The sequence below is a fragment of the Pelodiscus sinensis genome, chromosome 24, assembly GCF_049634645.1.
Source record: "Pelodiscus sinensis isolate JC-2024 chromosome 24, ASM4963464v1, whole genome shotgun sequence".
Lineage (NCBI taxonomy): Eukaryota > Metazoa > Chordata > Testudines > Trionychidae > Pelodiscus > Pelodiscus sinensis.
The window spans coordinates 8,835,741-8,849,978 of NC_134734.1; the positions used below are offsets into that span (position 1 = coordinate 8,835,741).

Consider the following 14,238-nt stretch of genomic DNA (forward strand, 5'->3'; position numbering starts at 1 on the left):
AAAAAAAGCAAACATGATTCTGGGATGCATGTTAATGGTGTGTTGTGAGCAAGACACGAGAAGTCATTCTTCTGCTCTACTCTGCACTGGTTAGGCCTCAGTTGGAGTATTGTGTCCAGTTCTGGGCACCGCATTTCACGAAAGATGTGGAGAAATTGGGGTATGTCTACACTACCGCACTAATTTGAACTAACTTAATTTGAATTAGTTAATTCGAACTAAGCTAATTCGAACTAGTGCATCTAAACCTAAAAACTAGTTCGAATTAGTGTTTTGCTAATTTGAACTAGCATGTTCACATTGAGTGGGCCCTGAACCGGGGTTAAGGATGGCCGGAAGCAGTGTCGGCAGGGCATCAGATTAGGACTTAGAGCGTGGAGCTGCTCTCTCAGGCTAGCCAAGGGCTGTGTTTAAAGGGACCCGACCCCCACCCCGGACAGACAGTTCTCAGGGGTTGTCTAACTCGATGAGGGACAGCAAAGCAGTCCTGGCTTGGAGTGTCCTGAGTGCCCACACTTGGCACATCACAGCACTCGGTCATCAGCCCAGCTGCACTTGCCGCAGGCTGCCATCCAGGGAGGGGGATCAATCTGGGGGCTGCAGGAGAGCTTCCACCCCGAGGAGCCCGCAGAGCCATCCCAGTCCTCCCCATCGGGGGCTCGTACCCCATTCCTCCCTCACCTTTTTCCACTTACCCCTCCCTAGCCCCCCTTCCTGATGTACAAAATAAAGGACACGTGTGTTCAGAAATAGAAACTCTCTTTGTTGAACAAACTCAGGGAGACTGGGAAAAGGAGGTGGGAGAGGGGAAGAGAGAGGGTGAGAGAGGGGAGGGCAACTAAAATGATCAGGGGTTTGGAACAGGTCCCATATGAAGAGAGGCTAAAGAGACTGGGACTTCTTAGCTTAGAAAAGAGGAGACTGAGGGGGGATATGATAGAGGTCTATAAAAAAGCACGAGTGGTGTGGAGAGGGTGCATAAAGAAAAGTTCTTCGTTAGTTCCCATAATAGAAGGACTAGAGGACACCAAATGATATGAATGGGTAGCAGGCTTCAAACTAACAACAGAAAGTTCTTCACAAAGCAAATAGTCAACCTGTGGAACTCCTTGCTGCAGGAGGCTGTGAAGGCTAGAACTAGGACAGAGTTTAAAGAGAAGTGAGATAAAGTCATGGAGGTTGGGTCCATGGAGTGCTATTAGCCAGGGGGTAGAAATGGTGTCCCTGGCCTCTGTTTGTGGAAGGCTGGAGGTGGATGGCACGAGACAAATGGCTTGGTCATTGTCTTTGGTCCATCCCCTCCAGGGTACCTAGTGTTGGCCGCTGTTGGCAGACAGGCTACTGGGCTAGATGGACCTTTGGTCTGACCCAGTACGGCCATTCTAAACTCAGGGCTCAGGGTCGGGGGTCTCACTGGACCACTTTGATTTTCATGCACACCTGCTCCTGGGTGGCCAGGCTGGCAGCTCTCCTGCCCTAGACGGCCACTTTCCTGTGCCTAGTGCGGAGGTCGTGCATGAGGTCCACGATGTCTGCACTAGACCAGGCGGGCGCCTGCCTCTTGCGGACCTGGGCCGGCTCCCGGGAGCCTCCAGCCTGGTCCCGGGAAGAGGGGGAGGGCTGGGTGGCAGCTGGTGGCTGGTTCGTGCTGTGCCAGGTGCAGGGTCTGCTGGCTGGGTGCTGGCAGGCTTGCACCTGGCACGGGCACCGTAGCCAGTCCGTGCCCCTTTACGGGCTCTGAGGCCAGGAGGGGGGCAGAAGAGTTTCCCTGGTGGTGCCCAGAGTGGCCACCAGGGAAAGCTGGGGAGGGCTAGCCTCCCACTAGTTGGAATTAAGTGGCTACACAGCCCTTAATTCTAACTAGTTAATTCAAACTAGGCGTTAGTCCTCGTGGAATGAGGTTTATCTAGTTTGAATTAAGCGCTCCGCTAGTTTGACTTAAGTTCGAACTAGCAGTTTGCTAGTGTAGCGCCTATCAAAGTTAATTCGAACTAACGTCTGTTTGTTCGAATTAACTTTGTAGTGTAGACATACCCTTGGAGAGGGTCCAGAGAAGAGCAACAAGAATGATTAAAGGTCTAGAGAACATGACCTATGAAGGAAGGCTGAAATAATTGGGTTTTTTTAGCTTAGAAAAGAGAAGATTGAGGGGGGACATGACAGCAGTTTTCAGGTATCTGAAAGGGTGTCATAAGGAGGAGGGAGAAAACTTGTTCATCTTGGCCTGTGAGGATAGAACAAGAAGCAAAGGGCTTAAACTGCAGCAAGGGAGGTTTAGGTTGGACATTAGCAAAACATTTCCTAACTGTCAGGGTAGTCAAACACTGGAATAAATTGCCCAGGATGTTGTGGAATCCCCATTTCTGGAGATATTTAAGAGTAGGTTAGATAAATGTCTATCAGGGATGGTTTAGACAGTATTTGGTCCTGCCATGAGGGCAAGGGACTGGACTCGATGACCTCTCGAGGTCCCTTCCAGTCCTAGTATTCTATGATTCTATGATTTTGTTTGACATAATATTTTATTTAAAAATGAAGCCTGACCAACAACCTGCCACTTGGGGACAAGCTCCGATCTGGCCGCAGCGTCATAACACTCCTGCATCCCCTCCAGACTCCAAACCTGAGCCTATCATACACTGGAACCCCCCTGCCCTGAGCCTCTCACATTCCCAAACTCCTGCACCCCCACATCTTCAGTCTTGTGCCACAACATTCCTGAACCATCCACACACTGCAAATCTGTGTCCTGAGTCCATCATACTCTGAACCTCCCTGCCCTGAGCCCTTCACACACCCCAACCCAAACTCCTACACCCTCACATCCACAAGCCTGTGGCTTGCTCAACACCCCAACCCTCCACCTGACCCCAACACTTCCCAGACTGGAGCTCCCTACCCGAGCCAGCATCCTCTTCTCCACCTCCTCCTGTATCCAGATTCCCTCCCAAAGCTTGCACTTCTCACCCCTTCCCACACCCAAATCCCTCTTTTCCACCCCAGAGACCCCACCTAATGTCTCAACCCAGTGAGAATGTATAAGGGATGGGGATAGTAAGTGATGGAGAGGAGGGGAGCAGAGAGGGTGGGGTCTCAAGGAAGGGGTGGGGTAGATCTTGGTTTGTCCTGACATTTAAAAAGTGATCTTGGGTGTAAAAAGGTTGGAGACCACTGGGCTAGCTGATGGTCTTCTGGTGCCTTCCCATACCCCTGTGTACTTAGAAGGACAGACAAATTCACATACAATTCACTGGGGATGAAGCATAGAGCAGCTCTGTATACTGAGGTCCTAGGGGCCATAGATGTGCCCCCCCCCCCCGCCCAAGACCTGGTCACATACACTGGTGAGAACACAGAACCTCTGAGCTAGGCTAATCACCTAAGCTAACTTCGCAGTGAAGACAGACCCAAGGTGGGTTGCAGAAGGTCATACATAGACTGTGGCAGAGCTGTTACTCACAGGCCTGCTGCTCATTCCATTCTGCCTCCCCAAATTCCCCCTTCCAGTTTTGATTGGCTAAGAAAATCTTTCTTCACTTCCCACACCAATGTGCTTTGCATTGTTTATCTGCTGCTGTGCTCCACCCAGGTGGTGGCTGCATCTCAACAGTTGCAGAAGTGATGCCCATGTAAGTTGTATATCAATGTTTCAGAGGTCCTTTGGTCTTCACAGATGAAAGAGGCTAGCAGTGCCAGCAGTTATCAGTTGTGCGGCAACGTGGTGCCCTCATATCCCTTTTTGGACATGCTTATTAGCCCAAGCCCATGTCATCTTGGGGAGCCAGAGACTGGCAAGCTGCCGTCTCCTGTGTGGCAGGGCAGATGGCCTGGCCTGCGTCTCACATGATCTTGTTTTATTCAGCACCAGCCAGTTTAAATATGCTAGCAAGAACATTCTCCAATTGAGACTGGCTTGCTGTGGTCTCCACAGCAGCTGACTCCTTAAATCTCCTGCCATGCAGTCCAGGTTTCCCCTGGCTTTTCTGGGCACTCTGCAGCAGGAACTGCTATTTTTAGCTGAAAAACAGACAGAGAGACAATGGCATACTTCATTAACTCCATTTAGCTCTCCCAGGCACTTGCCCCTACAGTGAGATACATGTAGGAAGCCCCATACACCCCAACACAAACTCTTGCACCCTCACATCCACAAGCCTATGGCTTGCTCAACACCTCAACCCTCCACCTGACCCCAATAGTTCCAAGCCTGGAACTCCCTCCACAGGTAGATGTTTACATTCATTTGAATTGCCTTGGATTTTAGTGGTACTAGAGACAATGGATTCTCACTCTTAGCACTGCACAAGCGACTAGGAAAACAGGTTCCAGTTCCTCTCCCATTGCTGTTAATGAGAGTTTTGCCAGGCCCATCCATTTAAAGACTGTAAGATGGCAGAGATGGCTGTTAAAACCTGACAATAAGGCCTAGTCTGTACCTCTGCAACAATACTACTCTGTACTTACAGTTTTACCTGCACAGATATGTCCATTAGGGATGTGATATTTTGTAACCAACCTATCTGAGCCAAGACAGGGCCTAATCTATGCTGAAAAGTTATATTGGTTTAGTTGTATTGGTTAGGAGTGTGAAAAAAACACATTGACTTAATTATGCTGACATAACCCTCAGCCTAGATGCAGCTGTGACCATAGAGGTAGGCCTAGCCTACCCTAGAAAATTAGGTTAATTTAACTACTACATTTCTATCACTATTCTACATCAGCAGGGGCATGAAAAATCCATGGCATTAAGGTGGCCCATGTCTTCATGTAGAGAGTTCTAGGACAATGGAAAAATTCTTCTGTCAGCCTAGCCACCTTTTCTTGGGGAGATGGATTATCTATGCTGATGTGGGAACCTCTCCCATCAGCATAGGTTGTGTCTACACTGAAGCATTACAGTGGTGCAGCCGCAGTGATGCAGCAAAGTTTGAGGTGTAGCCATACCTATAGCTAACTTTGTTTGAGCAACAAAAAAAACCCTTTTTGTCTGGACAGGCTACCTCTGCATCCCAGGGCTCTGCCTACATAATGATCCTGGTATAGTCTCCGTAATGTAGAGATATCCAAAGCCCAGGGCTGTGTCTACATTGGCACCCTTTTCCGGAAAAGGGATGCTAATGAGACACTTCGGAATTGCAAATGCCACGGGTGATTTAAATATCCCCCACGGCATTTGCATGAACATGGCTGCCGCTTTTTTCCGGCTCGGGGTTTTGCTGGAGAAAAGCGGCAGTCTAGACGGGATCTTGCGGAAAATAAACCCTTTTCCGGAAGATCCCTTATTCCTACTTGAAAGGATCCTACTTGAAAGTAGGAATAAGGGATCTTGCGGAAAAGGGTTTATTTTCTGCAAGATCCCATCTAGACTGGCGCTTTTCTCCGGCAAAACCCCGAGCCGGAAAAAAGCGGCAGCCATGTTCATGCAAATGCCGTGGGGGATACTTAAATCCCACGCGGCATTTGCAATTCCCAAGTGTCTCATTAGCATCCCTTTTCCGGAAAAGTGGTAGAGATGTAGCCGTGTTAGTCTGGGGTAGCTGAAGTAAAATGCAGTACAATGTAGCACTTTAAAGACTAACAAGATGGTTTATTAGATGATGAGCTTTCGTGGGCCAGACCCACTTCCTCAGATCAAATAATGGAAGAAAACAGTCACAACCATATATACCAAAGGATACAATTTAAATTTAAAAAATTTAAATTGTATCCTTTGGTATATATGGTTGTGACTGTTTTCTTCCATTATTTGATCTGAGGAAGTGGGTCTGGCCCACGAAAGCTCATCATCTAATAAACCATCTTGTTAGTCTTTAAAGTGCTACATTGTCCTGCATTTTTCCGGAAAAGGGTGCCAATGTAGACACAGTCCAAGTGTAAACATATTTACACTGCTATGACAATGCCTATATACCAATACAGGGGTTTCTCAATCTTGTTCTTTCTGAGGCCTACCCAACATGTTAATATAATTCCACACTCCACCAGTTCCACAACAACTATTTTTCTACATAGAAAAGCCATGCTGGTATTAAGGATAGGAAGCAGAGCAATTGGCCAGGGCCCTGTGCCAAAGGGAGCCCCCGTAAAGCTAAGTTGCTCAGGCTTCTGTCCCAGATGGTGAGGCTTGGGGCTCCAAGTTTGGCTTTCTGCCCTGGGCCCCAGTGAATCTAACATCAGACCTGCTTGGCTAACCCCCTGAAACCTGCTCATGGTCCAGCCCCAGAGCCCTGGTTGAGAGCTGTGGCAGTAGAGGGCTTGTCTGTAATCTGTCATGGTATAAGTATATTGATGAAATCTGCCAACAAGGTCTTATAAAACAGAACTGCATCCTAAAAACTGACCATGTGTGGCACATGCTATCCTGCTGACTCATAAGTTCTGAGGCCTTGTGATCATCTAGTCTAGCTTCTTGCATAATGCAGGCCACAGGACTGCCCCTAAATAATTCTTTTTGAAACTACAGCAGGGTTAGGAATGCTAAAAATGCATGAGGCCTAGCTGGAGTTGTAAGAAGATCGTGTATGTGTTGTTTCCCAACACCTTCTGGAGTGTGATGTAAAAGTTTTATGGCATTTTGGAGAGTGGTACACACAAATACTGTAAGCAGCATGAAAGTGGCAAGGGATGCAGGAGACTTTCCCCTTCGCTTCTGATTGCCATGCTTTTAAGGCTTTGAATGAATGGGTAAGGTGTGTCTTATGTGAACTTGCAACTATTATCTCTTTCTATTGTGGTAGCACCTAGGAACCCCAGTGGGAGAATTAGGGCTTGCCTTCATTACCACATTATGTCATGCGAAGATGTGCTATTATTGATTGGAGGGGATGTAATTATTCCACCTCTACAAGAGGTGGAAGCAATGCCAGTGAGAGATGGTTTCCTGCTGACCTAGTACCGTGTCAGCACCATTTTATGGCGATATAACTTACATTGTCTACACTACTATTAGTGGTAGTGTAGACAAGCCATTAAGATGCTCAGTCTGTCTAGTTTATAAAAATGAAGACTGAGCAGTGACTTACGTGATGGACCTCCCATGTTTTATGAAATTGTCTTATGGATACTACTATGTAGAACTTGAAGGTCACTTGAAGATCATTTGGGTCACCAAATGAAATTAATAGGCATCAGGTTTAAAATAAACAAAAGGAAGTTTTTCTTCCCTCAGCGCACTGTCAACCTCTGGAACTCCTTGCCAGAGGATGTGATGAAGGCTAGGACTTTAACAGGGTTCAAAAAAGAGCTAGATAGATTCATTGAGGTTAGGTCCATCAATGGCTATTAGCTGGGATGGGTAGGAATGGTGTCCCTAGCCTTTGTTTCTCTGGAGGTGAATGACAGGGGAGGGATCAAGTGAGGATTACCTGTTGTGTTCCCTCTCTCCGGGGCATCTGGTATTGGCCACTGTCAGTAGACAGGATACTGGACTGGATGGACCGTTGGTCTGACCCAGTATGGCCATTCTTATGTTCTTAAGATGCTTTGGACAAAATACTTCATGTAACCTATCAATTTTAATGTCACAATCTGCTGGATCTGTATCTTATTTTGGTATATGTATCACTCTTATATGTAAAGTTAGAGATATGTATCACTCCTATATGTAAAGTTAGGGGGAGGGAATGGTTTATGGTTTTAAATGTGCATATGAAGGCCATCGATGGTGTTTCCAGTGCTCGGATCTCTCAGTGTCTGGGTGATCACCTGTAACAGCCTCCTTTTGTCCTTTACCTAAGAACTGGTTGCTCTTAGGAAGACATATGACCACCTCAACTGATAGGGTCTGACCAGCTAATTTTCCACGTAAGGGGAGAATGTAGAAACAAGAATTTTCCTTCGAGTGGTCCCTGTGGGTGCTCCACTCTAGGTGCTGGTGCGTCCTCGCGCCGGCGACCAGAGACTTTTTCTAGCTGTTTCTGCCGCGGCGCGCAGGCGCCGTGGCGCCCTCTAGTGTCGTTGGGACTGAAGGGTGCCTGCGTGCGCGCGGCTCCTCAGTTCCTTCTCTACTGTCCTCGGCAGCAGATGGAGCCCTCTCTTTGCCTTGTTCCTGTGGGAAAAAATCAGTTAAATTCTTCGTTTTATCCCCTAGTTACCTCATCAACCAAGTTTTCGAAACCCCCCCCCCACTAGTTATTAAAAAAAAAAAAAAATTTCTCTCGTTGCGGCTTGCCGCTTTTTCCCCAACCCTTCATGCCCGGCTCACCGGGCTTCAAACGTTGCGAGACATGTCGGGATGCCATGCCAGCGTCCGACGGACATTCCGCCTGTATTAAGTGTCTTGGGGAGGCACACCAGACGCAAAAGTGCCTGCATTGCTCTAAATTGACAGCGAGGACGCGCCGTAACAGAGCCAATAGACTGACGACTCTCTTGTATGAGAAGTCGCTCCGTCCCTCCTCAGAGGACTCGCCTCCGCCTCAGCCGACTAAGGGTATGGAAAAAGACCAACCCCCTACCCACTCTTTCTCTGTGGTGTCAAAAACCGCACTCTCTCTCCGGCTCCAGCTATATCCTCGGCACCCTCAGCATCGCGGGTGAGCACTGAGGACACACCGGGAACCTTTGGTGCTCCGCGATCTAAGATGCAGGCACCGCACATGAGAGCTCATTCTGAGCCAAAACAAAAATCAGCGGCACCGACCGCTATGGCACCGAAGCCGTCCTCGGCACCGACAGCGCCGCCTAGAGAGCACTCGGCACCGAAGCACCACCAAACGGCACCGGGCTCGGCACCGAAAAAGGCCCGCACCGATAATCCACCTCCTAGCACTTCGGTGCCGGGATGCACGTCGGCACCTTCATCTCCACCGAGACCACACCGCTCGGCACCGTCCCAAAGCCGAAGCCGGTACCGATCCCCGGTGCGGAGCCACACCTCTTCGGCACCGCCGTCCCCGGGTTCCTCTATCCACTCAGCGAGATCGCACCATTCCTCGGCCGCTTCTCGTTCAGCTAGTGACATCGGCACCGAACCCAGAAGCAGGTTCTCGTTGCAACATTCTAGCCCGGCTCACAGACCTCCATCCTGGCAAATGCCTGCGGTTCAATATGCATACTCTCCCCCTCCGCATCCGTGGTATCCACACCAGTATACCTATCCACCCCCACCATATGCCACCCAATGGCAACCGTGGAACTCACATCCAAAGAGGTCTCACCATCGACCCTCTTCTACCGCTTCCAGGCCACCTCCGGCCTCTCCTCCTGCCACCACATTGGCCACAGAGCCGAATTCTCCAGCTCCTTCAGGCGGCCATGACTCCCTCTCTGAGGGTGAGACCAGATCTCCGCTACACAATTCCTCCTCCTCCCCAGACGAAGCGGTCACCACCGATGCCCCACCGTCGGGACACGATACAAAAAAGTTTCAAGAGTTGTTTAAAAGAGTTGCCGTAGCGCAGGAAAAAGATCTTCAAGAGGTGCAGGTCAAACAATATCGACTCCTTCGCACGCTTCAACCTCCAACTGCTTCCAGAATTGCCATCCCTATGGATGAGGCCATTATGGACCCAGCTGACAATATTTGACAGACCCCAGCATCCATCCCTCCAACAAATAAGAGAGCAGACCGCAAATACTTCATCGCTCCAAAGGATATGGACTTTCTTTTCACCCACCCACCCCCTAACTCCCTAGTAGTGGATTCTGTATGTCACAAGGGTAAACAACCTAACCTAAGAACAACCCCACAAGACAGGGACCACAAAAAGGTGGACATTATGGGCCGAAAGGTTTATTCTTTGTCCACATTGCTCCTTAGGGCGGCCAATTACACTTCTATGCTCGCAGACTATGATAATGCCAATTACTCAAAGCTCCAGGACCTCCTCTTACATCTTCCAGAGCATAAACGGCCAACCCTGCTTAGTATTATGCAGGAAGGCCTCACCATTTCCCGCACAGCTTTGCAGTCCGCTATGGACGTGGCAGACACCGCCGCTCGAATCACGGCCTCGGCGATAGTGCTCCGCCAAATGTCATGGCTACAAGCCTCCGGCGTACCTAGGGACCTCCAACAAAAGGTCGAGGATTTACCCTTCGATCGGACCAACCTATTTGCAACCAAGACCGATGAGGTGTTGCATTCTATGAAGGACTCCCGTACAACCCTAAGGACCCTAGGAATGTATACTCCTCCATTTAGAAGGACCAGATACCAGCCTTACCAATGACCGAGAGAACCGTTCCGTCAACAACCCAAATATGATTTCCGCAAACAGAGATCCCAGCGTCGTAGACCACAACGCTAACAACAACAACATGCCACACCTCATCCCCCAGCCGGCAAGCAGCAGGTTTGAAGGCCTGGTCGAGAGCCAGGAAGCCAATCCGCCGACCCTCCCGACTGCTACCCTTCAGTTCCACCACCTCCTCCGAGCGTTTTTCCACCAATGGTCCCTCATTACCTCGGACAAGTGGGTTTTGAACCTAGTCCAATCGGGCTACGTCATCCCCTTTACCTCTATCCCGCCCAACCACCCTCCTACCCCATCCCTTTTCAGGGACCCCTCTCATGAAGCCGTACTCCTGCAGGAGGTTTCACACCTCATTCAACTGGGCGCAGTAGAACATATACCAACACAATTCCGAGGCCGGGGATTCTACTCAACGTACTTCCTGACCCAGAAGAAGACAGGAGGTTGGCGCCCCATCTTAGACCTCAGGCGCCTCAACAAATACATTGCATACCGCTGTTTCAAGATGGTTACCCTCTCAATTATCATTCCTGCACTCGACCAACACGATTGGCTTTCGGCTCTCGACCTTCAGGACGCATATTTCCATATTACAATTCATCCTGCTCACAGACGCTTCCTCCGATTTACAGTGGGTACCCAACACTACCAATACAGGGTGCTCCCATTTGGCCTCTCTACGGCCCCTAAGGTATTTTCCAAAACCCTATCGGTAGTAATGGCCTTTCTTCGACGCCAAGGCATCATAATATTCCCATACCTGGACGATTGCCTCATAAAAGCTGCGTCTTTCAACGAAACGAAGGCCATGACAGATACCACAGTAGCCCTTTTACTCAGTCTCGGGTTTCATGTAAATTACGCAAAATCCACTTTACGCCCAACACAAAGACTGGAGTTCATAGGCGGTCTCCTCGATACAATCGCAGCAAGGGCCACTCTTCCCGAACACAGGTTTGCGATAATACGTGACCTTGTCCGAGCAACACAAGCGGTACCTACTGTCACGGTCCGCCACTGCCTCAAAATCCTCAGACACATGGCCTCCACGACTTACGTCGTCAGTTTGGCCTGACTCCACATGAGACCTCTTCAGTCCTGGCTCGCTACGGTGTACAGACCCTTCAGGGACCAAATCTCCAAGTACGTCGCTATCCCACCACGCATTATCAATTCCATGCTCTGGTGGACAATTCCTCAAAACATGCTACACGGCGTCCCCTTTCAACGTCCAACTTCCACTCTCACGCTTATAACAGATGCCTCACTCATGGGATGGGGAGCCCATTTGGGAAGCATCACAGCCCAAGGCAAATGGTCATTTGTGGAGCAAACACTCCACATCAACCTCCTCGAGTTACGGGCAGTCAGATATGCATGCCAATACTTCATTCACCATATAGCCCACAAGACCATCACCATTATGACAGACAATACCACCTGCATGTACTACATCAACCGTCAGGGTGGCGCCCGTTCCCCTTCCCTATGCTCGGAAGCCGCCAAATTCTGGACCTGGTGCCTCTCACATGGGGTCACCCCTTCTGCTGTATATCTTCCCGGAATACTCAACGTCACAGCAGATGCCCTAAGTCGCATGTTCATGGACCAGCACGAGTGGGAGATCGACAGACACGCCCTCACTCCGATCTTCCTTCACTGGGGCCAACCGGAAGTCGACCTCTTCGCCACAAAGAACAATCGAAAGTGCCACCTCTACTGCTCCAGGGGAGCCTTGGGCAGAAGTTCCCTCGGAGACGCCTTTTCCATCGCATGGGACGCCTCCCTCCTCTACGCCTTTCCCCCTCTTCCCCTCCTACACAGAGTCCTGGACAAGATCAGATCGAGCCAGGCACGGGTGATTCTGGTGGCACCTGCTTGGCCCAGACGAAGATGGTACCCTTACCTCCTCAAGATGATGGTAACAGACCCGTATCCCTTCCCTCCACATCGTGACCTCCTCTCACAAAACCATGGTCGGACCCTTCACCCGGACATCCCCAAGCTGAAGCTCCACGCCTGGTTATTTCATGACTCCAAGATGCCGAAACGGCCTGTTCAGAACAAGTGAGACACATACTAATTAATAGTCAGAGACGCTCCACCAGGAAAACCTACCGGTACAAGTGGACGCGTTTCTCCCAATGGTACGCTCAAACCCATGCAAGCCCACCACATCTTGCTCCTTTACATACCTTATTGGACTACTTACTCTCTCTAAAACACTCCGGCCTAGCACTCAGTACTATCAAGGTCCATGCTGTGGCCATAGAGGCTTTTCACCGTTCTCTACGAGGCACTTCCTTTCTCACTGACCCACTGACCAAGCATTTCTTCAAAGGCCTGCAGAACACCTTCCCTCCAGTTCGGCCACCAGTCCCCATTTGGGACCTGAACCATGTCCTTAAGAGCCTCACAAAAACCCCGTTTGAACCAATAGCGACCTGCTCTTTGTCTCATCTGTCCATGAAAGTGGCTTTTCTCGTCGCCATTACCTCCAGTAGGAGGGTGAGTGAGCTTGCAGCCTTAATGGCTGACCCTCCATACACCGTATTTTTACAGGACAGGGTGGTACTCCGATCCCACCCTAAGTTCCTACCTAAAGTACCCTCTCCCTTCCATGTGAATGAACCCATACACTTACCTGCCTTCTTTCCGAAACCGCACACGGAACCGATGCAGACCGTGTGGCACACTCTCGACGTCCAACGAGCATTGGCATTTTACATAGATCGCACGAGACCCTGGCGAGCCTCGCCTAGACTTTTCATCTCATATGCTGAAAGATCTAAGGGACAAGCAGTCTCAGCTCAGAGAATCTCTAAATGGATTACATCCTGTATTAAAACCTCTTATACCTTACATAACAAAGACTTACCTGGACTTATCACAGCTCATTCCACTAAAGCGGTAGCTTCCATGACCGCTTTTCTTCGTAATGTTCCATTGCAGGACATTTGCAACGCTGCTACCTGGTCATCAGACCACTCGTTTGCGCAACACTATGCTCTCTCCAGCTCGATAGCATCTTCTATGGCGGTTGGACAAGTGGTGCTGTCCATAGTTACTACCACACGGCTCCAAACCCACCTCCGCGAGCCGACAACTGCTGTGTAGTCACCTAAAGTGGAGCACTCACGGGGACCACTCGAAGGAGAAGAAAGAGTTACTCACCTTGTGCAGTAACGGTTGTTCTTCGAGATGTGTTCCCGTGGGTGCTCCACTACCCTCCCTCCTTCCCCTGCTTGGAACCTGATACTCTGGCGGGTAGAGAAGGAACAGAGGAGCCGCGCGCGCGCAGGCGCCATTCAGTCCCAACGACACTAGAAGGCGCCATGGCGCCTGCGCGCCGCGGCAGAAACAGCTAGAAAAAGTCTCCAGTCGCCGGCGCGAGGATGCACCAGCACCTAGAGTGGAGCACCCACGGGGACACATCTCGAAGAACAACCGTTACTGCACAAGGTGAGTAACTCTTTCTTCCCACCCAAAAGGAAGTCTATTTAAGATGTAAGGTTTCCAGACTCTTTGTCTTTGACTGCCTGGACACACCCAAGGATAATAGGCAGTGACCCCAGGGAGAAAGAGATCTTCCCTGGCTTGGAGGTTTAGCTGAAATAGGAACAGTTTTAGGTACGTTTGCAATAAGCTTTAATGTGTTAGAACTAGCTATGCATTTTCTGTTATTTTAAATTTATAATTTACATTGCTGTGTCCAATTTCACTTGCAACCACTTAAATCCTACTTTTGTACTTAATAACATTAATTGTATTTACTATCAAGCCCAGTGTAAATAATTGTTACCAGGGGGAGCAATCAGCATGTACATCTTCCTTTCATTATTAAAGGGGGCTTGTCTGAATTATTTATTTGGGGTTCTGATCCCATTTGGGGGATAGATTTCCTCAATGCCTAAAACTGCATTCTTATCAGGCCTGAAGTGATTCAATGTCTGCATTGCTGTTTGGGGTGGTGGTGATCTCAGCTGTGTCCCTTAGCTGGGGGAGACCAGGCGATCTGACTCAGCAGGACAGGGTGGTG

The 14,238-nt window shown here is 49.5% G+C and overlaps 1 protein-coding gene across 10 annotated transcripts in view; it reads left to right on the top strand.

Moving 5' to 3' along the window:
- Positions 1-14,238, top strand: part of ZCWPW1 (zinc finger CW-type and PWWP domain containing 1) — a 111,354-nt gene that overhangs the window by 55,925 nt on the left and 41,191 nt on the right. The window lies entirely within an intron of this gene.